The 18334-nt window shown below is 47.4% G+C and overlaps 1 protein-coding gene across 1 annotated transcript in view; it reads right to left on the bottom strand.

Annotated features, from left to right (window-relative positions):
* The window catches only part of LOC133358852 (serine/threonine-protein kinase SBK1-like), a 68689-nt gene extending 52713 nt beyond the window's left edge, over positions 1-15976 (bottom strand). The window contains exon 1 of the mRNA XM_061577305.1: positions 15824-15976. The gene's annotated coding sequence lies outside the window, so the exon portion shown is untranslated. The remainder of the gene's footprint in view (positions 1-15823) is intronic.
* Between the last annotated feature and the right edge of the window lie 2358 nt (positions 15977-18334).

Below are 18334 nucleotides of genomic sequence, written 5' to 3'. Positions count from 1 at the left end.
CTCACTGGCTAAGTGGTGCTGGTCGGAGATGCAACGGGCACTATGGTGTAGTGTTTTGATGAGGGAATTCTCCTGGGCTGGATGGTGGTGGGAGTCAGGCTTTAGATAGGCATCCGTGTGAGTGGCTTTCCTGTAGACCGAATATCCCAACGAGCCATCAGGTCTCTTCTTGATCAAAACATCCAGGAACGGTAGCTTGCCATACTTTTCCACTTCAATGGTGAATTTGATAGATGGGTGTATGGACCTCTTCGATTTCACATTAACATGCTAATCTCGTACATTAACATAACCACTTCCGTGCCCTCGTCGAGGAGGCCGCTCTCCTATCTTACAGTTACAAGCTAATTTCTCCCAACTATTTCTGCCGCCTATTTCAGCCCCCTATTCAACCACCTATTTTAGCTACCTATTTCAGCCACCAATTTCAGCCACCTATTTCAGTCATCTATTTCAGTCATCTATTTCAGTCATCTATTTCAGCCAACTCTTTCAGACATACAGTGAGGGAAAAAAGTATTTGATCCCCTGCTGATTTTGTACGTTTGCCCACTGACAAAGAAATGATCAGTCTATAATTTTAATGGTAGGTTTATTTGAACAGTGAGAGACAGAACAACAAAAAATCCAGAAAAACGCATGTCAAAAATGTTATAAATTGATTTGCATTTTAATGAGGGAAATAAGTATTTGACCCCCTCTCAATCAGAAAGATTTCTGGCTCCCAAGTGTCTTTTATACAGGTAATGAGCTGAGATTAGGAGCACACTCTTAAAGGGAGTGCTCCTAATCTCAGCTTGTTACATGTATAAAAGACACCTGTCCACAGAAGCAATCAATCAATCAGATTCCAAACTCTCCACCATGGCCAAGACCAAAGAGCTCTCCAAGGATGTCAGGGACAAGATTGTAGACCTACACAAGGCTGGAATGGGCTACAAGACCATCGCCAAGCAGCTTGGTGAGAAGGTGACAACAGTTGGTGCGATAATTCGCAAATGGAAGAAACACAAAAGAACTGTCAATCTCCCTCGGCCTGGGGCTCCATGCAAGATCTCACCTCGTGGAGTTGCAATGATCATGAGAACGGTGAGAAATCAGCCAAGAACTACACGGGAGGATCTTGTCAATGATCTCTAGGCAGCTGGGACCATAGTCACCAAGAAAACAGTTGGTAACACACTACGCCGTGAAGGACTGAAATCCTGCAGTGCCCGCAAGGTTCCCCCTGCTCAAGAAAGCACATATACATGCCCGTCTGAAGTTTGCCAATGAACATCTGAATGATTCAGAGGACAATTGGGTGAAAGTGTTGTGGTCAGATGAGACCAAAATGGAGCTCTTTGGCATCAACTCAACTCGCCTATGACTCCAAAAACACCATCCCCACCGTCAAACATGGAGGTGGAGACATGCTTTGGGGGTGTTTTTCTGCTAAGGGGACAGGACAACTTCACCGCATCAAAGAGACGATGGACGGGGCCATGTACCGCCAAATCTTCGGTGAGAGCCCCCTTCCCTCAGCAAGGGCATTGAAAATGGGTCGTGGATGGGTATTCCAGCATGACAATGACCCAAAACACACAGCCAATGCAACAAAGGAGTGGCCTAGCCAGTCTCCAGACCTTAATCCCATAGAAAATCTGTGGAGGGAGCTGAAGGTTCGAGTTGCCAAACGTCAGCCTCGAAACCTTAATGACTTGGAAAAGATCTGCAAAGAGGAGTGGGACAAAATCCCTCCCGAGATGTGTGCAAACCTGGTGGCCAACTACAAGAAATGTCTGACCTCTGTGATTGCCAACAAGGGTTTTGCACCAAGTACTAAGTCATGTTTTGCAGAGAGGTCAAATACGTATTTCCCTCATTAAAATGCAAACCAATTTATAACATTTTTGACATGCGTTTTTCTGGATTTTGTTGTTGTTATTCTGTCTCTCACTGTTCAAATAAACCTACCATTAAAATTATAGACTGATCATTTCTTTGTCAGTGGGCAAACGTACAAAATCAGCAGGGGATGAAATACTTTTTTTCCCTCACTGTATATTTCCACCACTTATTTCTGCCACATATTTCAACCATCTATTTCAGCCATATTTTCAGGCATCACTTTCAACCAACTATTTCAGCCACCTATCTCAACCACCTATTTCATAAATCAATTTCAACCACCTATTTCATAAATCAATTTCAACCACCTATTTCAACCACCTATTTCAGACACCTATTTTAGCCACCTCTTTCAGCCACCTCTTTCAGCCACATATTTCAGCCACATATTTCAGCCTCCTATTTTCACAACCTATTTCACCCACCTCTTTCAGATATCTATTTCAGCTGCCTATTTGAGCCATCTATTTGAGCCACCTCTTTCAGCTACCACTTTCAACCACCTATTTGAACCACCTATTTCAGCCACCTCTTTCAGCCACCTATTTCAGCCACCTATTTCAACCATCTATTTGAGCCACCTATTTCAATTACTTATTTCAACCACCTATTTCAGCTATCTATTTGAGCCACCTATTCAGCCAACTCTTTTAGCCATCTATTTCAGCTACCTCTTTCAACCACCTATTTTAGCCACCTATTTCAGCCACATATCTTAGCCACCTATTTTTCAGCCACCTATTTCAACCACTTCTTTCAACCACTTATTTCATCCACCTATGTCAGCCAGCTATTTCAGCCACCTATTCAGCCAACTCTTTTAGCCATCTATTTCAGCCACCTCTTTCAACCACCTCTTTCAACCACCTATTCCAGCCACCTCTTGTAGCCATATCTTTCCACCACCTATTTCAGGAACCTCTTTCAACCACTGATTTCAGCCACATATCTCAGCCACCTATTTTTCAGCCACCTATTTCAACTACTTCTTTCAAGCACTTATTTCATCCACCTATGTCAGCCAGCTATTTCAGCCACCTATTCAGCCAACGCTTTTAGCCATTTATTTCAGCCACCTCTTTCAACCACCTCGTTCAGCCACCTCTTTCAACCACCTATTCCAGCCACCTATTTCAGCCACCTATTTCAGCCACCTCTTGCAGCCACATCTTTCCACCAACCTATTTCAGGAACCTCTTTCAACCACCTCTTTCAGACACCTACTTCAGCCACCTCTTTCAGTCACCTCTTTCAGCCACATCTCTCCACCACCTATTTCAGGAACCTCTTTCAACCACCTCTTTCAGCCACCTATTTCAGCCACCTCTTCCAGTCACCTCTTTCAGCCACATCTTTCCACCACCTATTTCAGGAACCTCTTTCAACCACCGATTTCAGCCACCTATTTTTCAGCCACCTATTTTTCAGCCACCTATTTCAACCACTTCTTTCAACCACTTATTTCATCCACCTATGTCAGCCAGCTATTTCAGCCACCTATTCAGCCAACTCTTTCAGCCATTTATTTCAGCCACCTCTTTCAACCACCTCCTTCAGCCACTTCTTTCAACCACCTATTCCAGCCACCTATTTCAGCCACCTATTTCAGCCACCTATTTCAGCCACCTATTTCAGCCACCTATTTCAGCCACCTATTTCAGCCACCTCTTGTACCCACATCTTTCCGCCAACCAATTTCAGGAACCTCTTTCAACCACCTCTTTCAGCCACCTACTTTAGCCACCTCTTTCAGTCACCTCTTTCAGCTACATCTTTCCGCCACCTATTTCAGGAACCTCTTTCAACCACCTATTTCAGCCACCTATTTCAGCCACCTATTTTAGCCACCTATTTCATCTGCCTATTTCAGCCACATATTTCACCACCTATTTCAAGGTACAATACTCACAATTCAGTTATCGTGCATGCTAGTTCGCAAAATATCCTGGTGCTCCGTAACAAACACCAATAGTAGCGCTACTAGGTGGCTACATTTTTTTTTTACTTTATTTTTAATATTTTTCTATCGACGTGACTTTACCGAAAGAACCAAAGAATTTGAGCCACCTATTACAGCCACCTATTTTAGACACCTCTTTTAGCCACCTATTTCAGCCACCTATTTCAGCCACCTATTTCAACCACCTATGTCAGCTGCTTTCTTCAACTACCTATTTCAATGCCCTATTACAACGGGGGGGCCCCGTCCTTTCTCCCGAATCACTTTTACCGCAATAGCTAGAGATGTTTTTAACCCATATACAATAATATGTAGGCTATAACTATAAATATTACAAGTTGGGGCATTGAACCTCCCTGCGTGCTGCCCGCTTGGGTGGAAAGAAAAGGTGCAGTACGTCAAATAGAAAATAGTTGTTTTCCCCAACAATGTAACAAAACTATAGACGAACTATAAGCAGCTGTAGCAAAGAAAGTCCGACGTATTTAGCAGTATAACATAGAAATCAGCATCGCAGTACTACATATCAGTAAATAGCGTGGCATGAGCAAACGAAACAATTTAAATGCATTGAAGAAAGAAGCTAGAATAAGTCTACATTATAGAGCAGCAGTACGCACATTTAAGTTAAGAAGCAGGCTACAGTCTAGGTTAGACTGGCAGTACATTGACCGAGGTAAAGAGGCAGGCAACAGTCCACATTATAAACTGGCATACACTCACCGTGCCTAATAATAATATTTAGCGTGTAGATAGACTGCCAGTGCACTGACTTTGAATTAATAAGCAGGCAGCAGGCCACATGACAGACTGCCAGTGCACAGGCGCAGCTTCATACAAATGTGTACAGTCTACATAAGAGACTGCCAGTACAGTGAGCAGGCAACAGTGGACAGTATAGACTGGCAGTACACCGAGTGCGATCAAGAAGCAGGCTGCAGTGTAGATAAGTGGAAGTGTTGTACTTTAAAAGTGTAATAGTATTTGTATAAATGTACTAGCTGTACTACCCGGCTTCGCCCGGGACTTGTATCCACCACGCCCGGCCGCCTTTGTCTCCCCAGTGGCGATGTTAATACGCCACACCAGTTACTCGTTTTGCGGCTGAGTCCCTCCCTCACCACTCTCCCTCCCTTACCACTCTCCCTCCCTCAGCACTCTCCCTCCCTCACGACTCTCCCTCCCTCACCACACACGCACGGCCGCCTTTGTCTCCCCAGTGGCGATGTTAATACGCCACACCAGTTACTCGTTTGAGGCTGAGTCGACCTAGGGGAGGTTCAAATAATCGTCACCGGTGGTGGCCGTGAGCGGGAATGGAACTCGGTTCGCCGGGTTTGTAGCGCAGCGTAGCGTTAACCACTACACCCACCGCTCCTCACACACCACACACGCACAGACACACACACAGACACACGCAGACACACACAGACAGACACACACACACAGACACACAGACAGCACGCTAACCACTACACTACCGCTCCCCACACACCACACACGCACAGACACACACACAGACACACACACACAGACACACACACACAGACACAGACAGCACGCTAAGCACTACACTACCGTTCCCCCTACACAACACACGCGCGCGCGTCCATAGGTACACATACACGCGCTTGCTGCAGACACACACGACTTTGAGGGTGCGTACGGCAGTAAACGACTGAAAAAATAAAGCGGCAATGCTGTGCGAGGAACGCCTTAGACCTGCAACACATTTGTGTAATGCGAGCGTAAACATACAAACACATACAAACACATACACACACATACATACACACACATACACACAAACACATACACACACATACATACACACAGACATACACATACACACAAACACACACATACATACACACAAAAACATAGACAATACACACACACATACATGCAGACACACAGACAGACACATAACACACATACATACACGCAGATACATACACAGAAACACATACACACAATACATAGACACACACATACATACACACAAACACATCCACAGACATACATACAGACACGCAGACATACACATAAACACATACAAAAAAACGCACATACATACACACACACATACATACACACAAACACATACACACACATACATACACACATGCATACAGACACACAGACATACACATAAACACATACACACATACACATGACCCGGCCTCGCCCGGGACTTGGATCCACCACGCCCGGCCGCCTTTGTCTCCCCAGTGCCGATGTTAATACGCCACACCAGTTACTCGTTTGAGGCTGAGTCGACCTAGGGGAGGTTCAAATAATCTTGACCGGGGGTGGCCATGAGCAGGAATCGAACTCGGTTCGCCGGGTTGGTAGCGCAGCGTAGCGTTAACCACTACACCCACCGCTCCTCACACACGACACACGCACAGATACACACACAGACACACACACACAGACACACACACGCAGACACACACAGACAGACACAGACAGACACACACACACACAGACACACAGACAGCACGCTAAGCACTACACTACCGCTCCCCACACACCACACACGCACACACACAGACACACACACAGACACACACACAGACACACACACACAGACACACACACACAGACACAGGCAGCACGCTAAGCACTACACTACCGTTCCCCCTACACAACACACGCGCGCGTGTCCATAGGTACACATACACGCGCTTGCTGCAGACACACACGACTTTCAGGGTGCATACGGCAGTAAACGACTGAAATAATAAAGCGGCAATGCTGTGTAAGGAACGCCTTAGACCCGCATTATACATTTGTGTAATGCGAGCGTAAACACACAAACACACACAAACACATACACACACATACATGCAGACACACAGACAGACACATAACACACATACATACACACACATACAAACACAGAAACACATACACACACATACATACACACAAACACATCCACAGACGTACATACACACATACATACAGGCACGCAGACATACACATAAACACATACAAAAAAACCCACATACATACACACACACATACATACACACAAACACATGCACACACATACATACACACATGCATACAGACACACAGACATACACATAAACACATACACATGACCCGGCTTCGCCCGGGACTTGGATCCACCACGGCGGCAAAACCGACATACATACACACACAGACATACACAAAAACACATACACACACATACATACACACATGCATACAGACACACAGACAACAACAACAACAACAACCGCCATTCGCCACTAAGTGGCGGTGACGTCACCACGATGCTTGTGCCAGGCCAAGTGCACCTTGAGGCCACGTGAAGTGTCGAAAGCCCGCTGGCAGGAGGTCACGGGGCAGACCCAGCAGGTGCCACGGGTCGACTGACCGAGATGACCGAGATGACTGGCTGATGCACCACCTGTGCCCCCTACTGTGCCAACTTGCTGTGCTTTAGCCACCCGGCGCTCCGCTCGTTGTTGTGAGCGTCGCTCCTCCGCCCTCCGTTGTTGTTGGAGGGCGACTGCCTCCAACTGCCCAGTAGCGTCCTTCACGAGCCTCCTCCACTGAGGCCGATCTTGACACCGCTGGTACCAGTCATCGGCAAGTCCACTCAGCTCCACGTCCTCCTGTACCACATCACTCCATCTCTTCTCCAGCCCGTGCCGCGCCCGTCTAGCCCCCTCGATCCGGCCGAACAAAAGCTGTTTAGGCATGCGGTGGCTGGGCATGCGGGCTACATGACCCAGCCAACGCAGCCTTGCCTGCCGGAGGAGCTCACTGATGGGACTTTTCCCAGATCTTTCAAGGATTTGTGAGCTCCTCACACAATCCAGCCTGGTTAAACCCAGGATGGATCGTAGGCAGGCCAGCCTAAATGTTTCCAACCGGCGAAGATGCTCCACCAGGGGGGTCCACGTCTCGCAAGCGTAGAGAAGGGAGGGAATGACCGTGGCCGAGAAGACCTGAAGCTTCGTGCGGAGCGACAGACCAGGTAGCTTCCACACAGCGTTACGCAACCGATGAAAAGATATTGCCGCTCGACTGATTCGGAGTGAGACCTCTGCTGATAGACTGGAGCCGGTCATAAGCACACTGCCCAGGTATGGGAAACTCTCCACTCTCTCCACAACTGCCCCATCACCAATTGGGAGTTGTGGGGGTGGAGTGTCCGATGGTACAAAATACCCAGGCAGGTGCTTAGTTTTGGTGGGGCTGATGGTAAGGCCCCACCTCTTAGTGGCACGCTCCAGTCTCAGCAGCAGCGTCTCCAACTCCTCCTCTGAGTGAGCAGCTATTACCAAATCATCGGCATACATAACGTGGTTGACCAATAGGGAGCCATCCCTTGATCGCACCCGGGCGTCGATCAGCCTCCCATTATATCTGTACCAAATGGAAATTCCCCCGGTACAGCTATTGAAGGCTTCACGAACTACGCGGTCAAAATAGATGTTAAATAATGTGGGAGCCAGAGGACATCCCTGTCGCACCCCAAGGTGTACAGGGAAAGGCTCCGACTCACAGACATACACATAAACACATACACATGGCCCGGCTTCGCCCGGGACTTGGATCTACCACGCCCGGCCGCCTTTGTCTCCCAAGTGCCGATGTTAATACGCCACACCAGTTACTCGTTTGAGGCTGAGTGGACCTAGGGGAGGTTCAAATAATCGTCACCGGTGGTGGCCGTGAGCGGGAATGGAACTGGGTTCGCCGGGTTGGTAGCGCAGCGTAGCGTTAAGCACTACACCCACCGCTCCTCACACACCACACACGCACAGACACACACACAGACACACGCAGACACACACAGACAGACACAGACAGACACACACACACACAGACAGCATGCTAAGCACTACACTACCGCTCCCCACACACCACACACGCACACACACAGACACACACACAGACACATGCAGACAGACACAGACAGACACACACACACAGACACAGACAGCACGCTAAGCACTACACTACCGTTCCCCCTACACAACACACGCGCGCGCGTCCATAGGTACACATACACGCGCTTGCTGCAGACACACACGACTTTCAGGGTGCGTAAGGCAGTAAACGACTGAAATAATAAAGCGGCAATGCTGTGCGAGGAACGCCTTAGACCAGCAACACATTTGTGTAATGCGAGCGTAAACACACAAACACATACAAACACATACACACACATACATACACACACATACACACAAACACATACACACAGACATACACATACACACAAACACACACATACATGCACACAAACACATACACAATACACACACACATACATGCAGACACAGACAGACACATAACACACATACATACACACACATACACACACATACATAGACACACACATACATACACACACATACATACACACAAACATACATACACACAAACACATGCACACACGTACATACACACATACATAGAGACACGCAGACATACACATAAAGACATTAAAAAAACCCACATACATACACACACATACACACAAACACATACATAGACATACATACACACATACATAGAGACACACAGACATACACATAAACACAAACACACATACACATGACCCGGCTTCGCCCGGGACTTGGATCCACGATGCCCCGCCGCCTTTGTCTCCCCAGTGACGATGTTCACACACGACAGCAGTTACGCTTTTGAGGCTGAGTGGACCTAGGGGAGGGCCAGGTCCGTTTCAAATAATCGTCAGCGGTGGTGGGCGTGAGTTGGAATCGAACTGGGGTCGCTCAAGCAGCTTAATGACTGTTTGTACAAAGAACATATAAAGAATCGATTATAATAACCAGGCAAGAGTCCACATTATAGACTGCCAGTACACGCACTCAGCTTCATAAGCAGGCTAGAGTGTACATGATAGAGTGGCAGTACGCTCACCGAGCTTAATAAGCAGGCTACAGTGTACATGATAGACTGGCAGTACGCTCACCCAGCTTAATGAGTATTTGTACAGTGAACATTAAAGTAATCGATTGTTGGCGCGTTGGGTTTAAAAGTAATATTAATAGCACACATTGTGGTGGGGGTGTAGTGAAGAGTAGGAAAAACTTTGATGAATTTACCTCAGAGTGGCGTGGTGGGTGTCGAGGCCTAGTAGCGTGCAAAGCCTGCGGCCTCGCCTAAAATTGTCGGCTTGGAAGAGGCAGGGTACGGGTGGCGTTCCTTCCCCCCCCCCTAGCGCTCCAACAATACTGTGTAATGGCTATTATTTAATTAAATACGGAGCTTATGAAAGTGGCGAAGGCGTGGCTAGCCGTTGGCAGGAGCAACCGCCGTCCAATGAAACTGCAGCCCTTGGCGAAGGCGTGGCTAGCCGTTGCCAGGTCCAATGAAAGCGGCGAAGGCGTGGCTAGCCGTTGCCAGGGGCAACCGCCGTCCAATGAAAGTGCGTATGGGCCAAAGTCCACACACACACACACAGACAGACAGACATGAACGATTTTATATATATAGATTTAGTAATAACATTAAAGATTGCATGGTAATTAGTCTATGTACGTGTCAGTAACGAAAGAAGCAATGTGCGTGACGTTAGGGAAAGTTGGAAATAAGAAGGTTAAATTAATGTGTTAAAAAAGTGAATTAATAAAGTACGTTGACGACGTTGTTGCTGGCATGTTGGTTTGTAATTTGTCCAGCGAATGCGAAATGGAGAGTCATTTAATTAATGGTGATGCATTGCAATATAATTTGCAGAAGCGTTAATAAACACCGTGTAAAGAATAAATATCTGAGTCCCCGGTGGCGATGTTTACTGCACATCGCAGCAGGTTATCATTTGAAGCTGAGCCGACCTAATGGAAAGTTTGTGAGGCAAAAGAGACAATGGCTGACTTTTGTTGTCCTAGCGACCTGAAATAGAGCAGTGAGTATGCAGGGGAAAAAAGCGTGTTACATAGTGTATATCTACTGTAATGAAATATCTTGTTTGAACAATTAGCGGCGAGCGAAAGTGAAAAATCTATGTTAACAAAGTAATAATAGTTTGTGACTTAAAGTCGTGCTCACAATTGGAAAGTTTGTGAGCAAAGAGACACATTGGGTGGACTGTGATGTCTTAAGGGAATTAAATTAGTAGCCAGGGGAGAAAGCGTATTACATCGTGTAGATTTACTGTCAAAAACATTTGGTTAATGAGTACGCTGTATTATTAAAAAACAGTAATAGAAATTAGAGCGATAAGATAGATGTATGTTTGAAGGGAGCTCTAAATTCGTGTGTATTACCTCGCTCAGTGTCCGCACGAAAGAGAAATGACCACTCACCCCCACCGAACGTGTGTGACTTGGTAGGGGCAGTCCCCCCCCCCCCCCCACCGAAGGCGCGTGAGATGGTATGGTTGAGCACTAAATCGCTAATTAAACAACTTTAAAGTTGACGGACGGGAAAACGAAATAGCGCTGGCTCACCACGGGGCTTACGGCATGGTACCTGGCTACTTTTTTTTACCCGTACACCCCACGGTTTGGGAAACAAATCCTTCGCAAAGTTTGGGACGCACACACACAGACAGACAAAAAATGCCTTTTATAGGTTTTTTTTGTTGCACTGTGTATTGGGTTTAGAGGAAGACAGTCTCACAGTGATAGTATTAATAATCAAATTTCAAGGGACAATACTAACAATTAAGTTATCGTGCGTGCCAGTTCACAAAATATCCTGGTGTTCAGTAACAAACACCAGCAGTAGCGCTACTATATTTCACGCGAGGTATTTTTTCGAAATACATTTTTTTCATTCGTAACAATGTTTTTTTGGCATTCCTGGTTAATTGTTGAAATTATTTTATGTTTCTTAACATTTTGTGACCTGTTTATCTGTTGATTCGGGGGCCACCATGTGGCCGACTGGGCCCCTATGCGTTGCATAATGCTGCCACATACCCTCCCCCCCCCATAGCTGTGTCTTCCACATTAATCTACAGCACGCTCATTTAATTCCTCCAGGTTAAATATTCTGATTCTGAAAAAAAACCCAAAAGTATGAGCCACACAAGCCATCATGCTTGGGAGTGTATAATTTTAACAACATTGGTTAAATGAGCAAGCAATCTGCGTCACATCGACAGTCAATCTTGCTTGAACCGATGCTGTGGTGAACTGTCTCAGATGTTTTTAAGTTATCAAGCCCGACTTCTCTGTTAAATACGAGTCCTATCTCAAACGCAAAAACTGCCAATACCCAACACGAAATAATCATTATGCGTCACTGTGGAGAATATAAGCAACAAAATAAACAGACAATTTGCCTCCTTCCCATACCTGATCGCACGTATTGGGTTCAAGCAAGCCTGATTTCTGCTGATGAGACACTGCATGTTTGAAACTGGTTCCAAAGTGCTACTTGTATTTTTAAAGCGATGCTGCTGAAATCAGGCACTCGCAGGCCGATGGGATGTGTGTAAGACGTGCGAGCCTTTCCCCTACGCTGAACTGCCGATTTTCAATGAATGGGGAGCGGCTATAGTGAGGTAATTGGTGGCGTCGAGACGCAGGGCCGACATCTGTCATCCCAGCGTCCACGGCGTAACCTTCAGCTGCATGACGTCATCGAGACGTCCCATCAACATCATCATAACCGCATGTGATGCTGCACACGGGCGACTAATCTAGCACGGGGTTGTTAAACATCGCTTTTTTAACATTACCGGTATCGGCACACACAAAAAAAGGTTTGCTATAAAATACATGGAACAAAGATCCCAAGTGCTGCTAGCGAGCAACCTATGAAGGTCAGAACACCCGGCCGCATTTGTCTTACTAGTGGCGATGTTTACACACCGCACCAGGTACTCATTTAAGGATGAGTCGACCTAGGGGAGGAGGCCCGGGACCGATTCAGATAATCGTCACTGGTGTTAGCGCAGCGCGCTAACCGCTACACCCACCACTCTCCAGCCACACGGAACACGTCTGGCACGGAGACATAGACCCCCATACAAAGATAAAGACCCCCGTGTTGCCCCTTACAGACAGTTGGGGCAAGTGCTGTTAGCGAGCACCTATGCAGGGTGGCAAGGCACACGAGGGGGTGGGTGGTCAACACCACAGCCGGCCGCCTTTGTCTCCCCAGTGGCAATGTTTACTACACACCGCACCAGGTACTCATTTGAGGCTAAGTCGACCTCGGGGAGGCCCATGACCGGTTCAGATAATCGCATACACACAGCGAACAAGGTAAATGACGTGCGTACAATTAGAATTGTGTTAAAAAAAATGTGCATTACCGTGTAACTGCATGACAAACCGGTAAAAAAAAACGGTTCATTAGCTTCATGACCGGAGACCCGAAGGAAGCTCCCGCAGAGGGGGCCTGTGTAGTCCCCAGAGATCGCAGGGTTCGTGTAAGCGGTGGGGTCGAGTGTGGGCAAACGCGCATCTCTTTCCAAGACGTCTTGCTCCATCGTGTGAAAGAGGAGGCCAAGATTCGTCTCTCACTAACAGGGGGCTGCCGCCTCCCCCCCTCTCGTTGGGGCTCTCTGCCAGCAGTAGGGTCCCCACTGAAAAGCCTACGGGCTCGGTAGGGGGGGTCGCGTCGGTTTTATGAGGTTCGTTCCTCTATCTCGGGAGGGGGGGTTATTTTCCCGGATGAAATATATTTGAATAAAAAATATACAACTATGACATTAATGTGCACAGATATGAACGGCGATATTACATGGGGCGTTCAACTCCCGTGTGCGTGACACAAGGCAAGCAAAGATAACGATGCGCACAATACAAAAACACATGCTGCCAGTACCACTCCTTCCCCGGCCGCCTTTGTCTCTCCAGATGTCGCCCGTATAGCCTTAGACTGCTGGGGCAAATGCTACGCCCGGTCGTCTTTGTCTCCCCGGTGTCGATGTTATTCACACACACAGCGCACACCGGGTTCTCATTTTAAAGCAAGAGTCCACGTCGGGGCGAGTCCCGGAACCGGTTTCTATGTTCGTCACCGATGTTGGCTGCGAGCAGAAATCGAACTCAGATGGCCGGTTTCGGTGGCGCAGTGCGCTAACTACAGCGCCACCGCTCACGATAAATACACAACACACACAAGCCAAAGGCCACCCACATAGCTCTGAATAGGCTGTTCGGGTAAGTGTCGTTAGCGAGTAAGCGCATGTGAAGGCCGAAACAACACACGAGGGGGTGTGGCCAGCACCATGCCCGGCCGCCTTTGTCTTCCCAATGCTGATGGGGTTTTTTTTGACACACCGGATGCGGTTGCACCCGAGTCAAGCATGGCTCGCAGGGCTATACCTAATCAATGAAACTGAGGAACTACTGTATATGTAAAGGCTGAGTCGATCGAGGTGAGGTCCTGAACCGTTTCAAATATTCACCATTCCTTTCCTGTAAACATCTGGCAGTTTACCAAACTTTGGTTGAAGCGAAGCTGTCGGTGAGACACTGCACTTTGAACCTGGTAACAGAACTGGCTTGCGTCGAGCTACTAATGATGATATGGTCGCGTGGCTAACGGGATGTGTAACACAAAATGTTTGTCATTTTTGACATTCAGTGTCTCATCAGCAGTGATGTTTGATTGGCCCAATGCTGCTGGTCCGAGCGTTTCGAACCCAGCGACCCCGGGTTCGATTCCCCGCTCACAGTCAATGCCAGTGACGATTTTCCGAACCGGTCCTAGGCCTCTCCCTGGCTCGACTCGGGCTCAAATGGGTACCCGGTGCGATGCGCAAACATCGCCACTGGGGGAGACAAAGGCGGTCGGGCGTGGTTGCTGACCATACTCGACCCCCCCCCCCCCCCACGTTACCTTACAGCCAGTGCTGCTACTCGCTAACAATGCTTGCCCCAACAGTCTGTTAAGGCAATACGACAGGGGTGAGGTGGGGTGGGATCTTTGTCTCGGGTGTGGCGACGACGATGGCGACGAGGGCTGGACGTGCCGTCGCCGATTCTGCCGCGATGCTGTGCATTAGGGATGCAGGGCGCAGCGAATGGACGGACGGGCGAAGAGATCGAGAGAGCGAGACAGCGAGAGAGACACAGAGAGACAGAGAGAGCGAGAGACACAGAGACAGAGAGAGCGAGAGACACAGAGACAGAGCGAGAGAGCGAATTCTGCCGCATTCTCCTCGACAGCGCGCAACGGACACAACAACAGATCTGCACGGCGCGAATTGTGAAGATGTCCACACGTTGTGTTGTGTTAACCCTGCCTCACCCTCACGGGCATTCACCCACAGCCACCAAAGACAAAACAGACCCCCCTCCCGTGTAAACCTTTAAATAACAGTCCATTGCAGCGAGTGCTGCAACCGAACGCCGATTAAAGCCGACACTGCACACGGAGGAGCCAGTATGGTCAGCACCACGCCCGGCAGCCTTTGTCTCCCCCCCCCCTAATGCCCAACGCTGACAGACGCGCCAGGTGAGTCGCGCAGCGCAGCGCTGACCGCTCGGTCCCCACAAGACAAAGATCCCCCGTGTAGACTTAAGAGGCTGTATGGGCAAGTGCTGTTAGCGAGCACCTATTAAGGCCGGCGAGGACACACAAAGGAGTGGGTGGCCAGCACCACGCCCGACCGCTTTTGTCTCCTCCAACGGCGACGTTTGACACATTTGAGGCCGAGTCGACCTAGGGGAGGACCCAGGTTACCGATTCAGATAATCTTCACCGGTGTTGGCCCGGAGCCGGGAATCGAACTCGGTGACCGCTGGGTTCGTAGCGCAGCGCGCTAACAACGACACTACCGCTCCCCACACTCACCCACCCTCACTCACCCTGACCCTCACCCTGACCCTCACCCTGAATCTCACTCACCCTCACTCACTCTCCCTCATTCTGACCCTCACTCACCCTGACCCTCACCCTGACCCTCACCCTGAACCTCACTCACCCTCACTCTGACCCTCACTCACCCTGACCCTCACCCTGACCCTCACCCTGACCCTCACTCACCCTCCCTCACTATCCCTCACTCACCCGCAGACCCCTGGGGATCTGGTTCAGGGTCGGAAGCAGCGGCAGCTCAGGGCAGGCGACGCGCTCATTGCCTCCCGTGGGTCTCGCTCAGCGCTCCGCTGTCGATTGTGAAGCTGCAGCAGCAGCAGCCAGGGAGGAGGTGTGGAGGAGGAGGGATGGGGGGTGAGTGAGCAAGGGGGGAGTGGAGGCGGAGGGATGGGGGGTGAGTGAGCAAGGGGGGAGTGGAGGCGGAGGGATGGGGGGTGAGTGAGCAAGGGGGGGGGGGGGTGATGGACGAGGAGGAGGCGGAGGAAGCGGTGATCGTCACGGGGCCAATGGCAGGAGGCGAGGCGACGCGTGGGGTCATCCGGGCGATTTAAAGGGGATGAGAGGGGGAGGCGAAAACGCAGGTGCAGCAAGACAACCCGGTTACACAGTACACTACACACAATACTATACAACACAGCACACTACACACACAATACTTTACAACACAGTACACTAGCTAGAAAATACTATACAACACAGCACACTACACGCACAATACTATACATCACAGCACACTACGCACACAATACTATACAACACAGTACACTACACACACTACTATACAACACAGTACACTACGCACATAATACTATACAACACAGTACAATACATACAAAATACTATACAACACAGTACACTATACACAATACTATTCAACACAGTACACTACATACAAAATACTATACAACACAGTACACTACACGCAATACTATACAACACAGCACACTACACACACAATACTATACAACACAGTACACTACGCACACAATACTATACAATACAGTGCACTACGCACACAATAATATACAACACAGTACACTACACACACTACTATACAACACAGTACACTACGCACACAATACTATACAATACAGTGCACTACGCACACAATAATATACAACACAGTACACTACCCACACTACTATACAACACAGTACACTACGCACACAATACTATACAATACAGTGCGCTACACACACAATACTATACAATACAGTGCGCTACACACACAATACTATACAACACAGCAGACTACACACACAAAGACTATACAACATAGTACACTACACACACAATACTATACAACACAGCACACTACACACACGATACTATACAACACAGTACACTACACACACAATACTATACAACACAGTACACTACACACAATACTATACAGCACAGCCGACTACACACACACTACTATACGACACAGTACACTACACACAAAATACTATACATCACACTATGCACACAATACTATACAGCACAGCACACTACACACACAAATACTATACAACACAGTACACTACACACACAATACTATACAACATAGTACACTACACACACAATACTTTACAACATAGTACACTACACACACAATAATATACAACACAGCACACTACGCACATAATACTATACAACACAGTACAATACATACAAAATACTATACAACACAGTACACTATACACAATACTATTCAACACAGTACACTACATACAAAATACTATACAACACAGTACACTACACGCAATACTATACAACACAGCACACTACGCACACAATACTATACAACACAGTACACTACGCACACAATACTATACAATATAGTACACTACACACACAATACTTTACAACATAGTACACTACACACACAATACTATACAACACAGCACACTACGCACATAATACTATACAACACAGTACAATACATACAAAATACTATACAACACAGTACACTATACACAATACTATTCAACACAGTACACTACATACAAAATACTATACAACACAGTACACTACACGCAATACTATACAACACAGCACACTACGCACACAATACTATACAACACAGTACACTACGCACACAATACTATACAATACAGTGCACTACGCACACAATAATATACAACACAGTACACTACACACACTACTATACAACACAGTACACTACGCACACAATACTATACAATACAGTGCACTACGCACACAATAATATACAACACAGTACACTACCCACACTACTATACAACACAGTACACTACGCACACAATACTATACAATACAGTGCGCTACACACACAATACTATACAATACAGTGCGCTACACACACAATACTATACAACACAGCAGACTACACACACAAAGACTATACAACATAGTACACTACACACACAATACTATACAACACAGCACACTACACACACGATACTATACAACACAGTACACTACACACACAATACTATACAACACAGTACACTACACACAATACTATACAGCACAGCCGACTACACACACACTACTATACGACACAGTACACTACACACAAAATACTATACATCACACTATGCACACAATACTATACAGCACAGCACACTACACACAAAAATACTATACAACACAGTACACTACACACACACAATACTATACAGCACAGTGCACTACACACACAATACTATACAATACAGTACACTACACACACAATAC

The sequence above is a fragment of the Lethenteron reissneri genome, chromosome 63 (genome assembly GCF_015708825.2).
Source record: "Lethenteron reissneri isolate LAM-NWPU_2019-01 chromosome 63, ASM1570882v1, whole genome shotgun sequence".
Lineage (NCBI taxonomy): Eukaryota > Metazoa > Chordata > Hyperoartia > Petromyzontiformes > Petromyzontidae > Lethenteron > Lethenteron reissneri.
The sequence above is the reverse complement of the archived record's forward strand: the minus strand, read 5'-3'. Positions and strand labels throughout refer to the sequence as shown.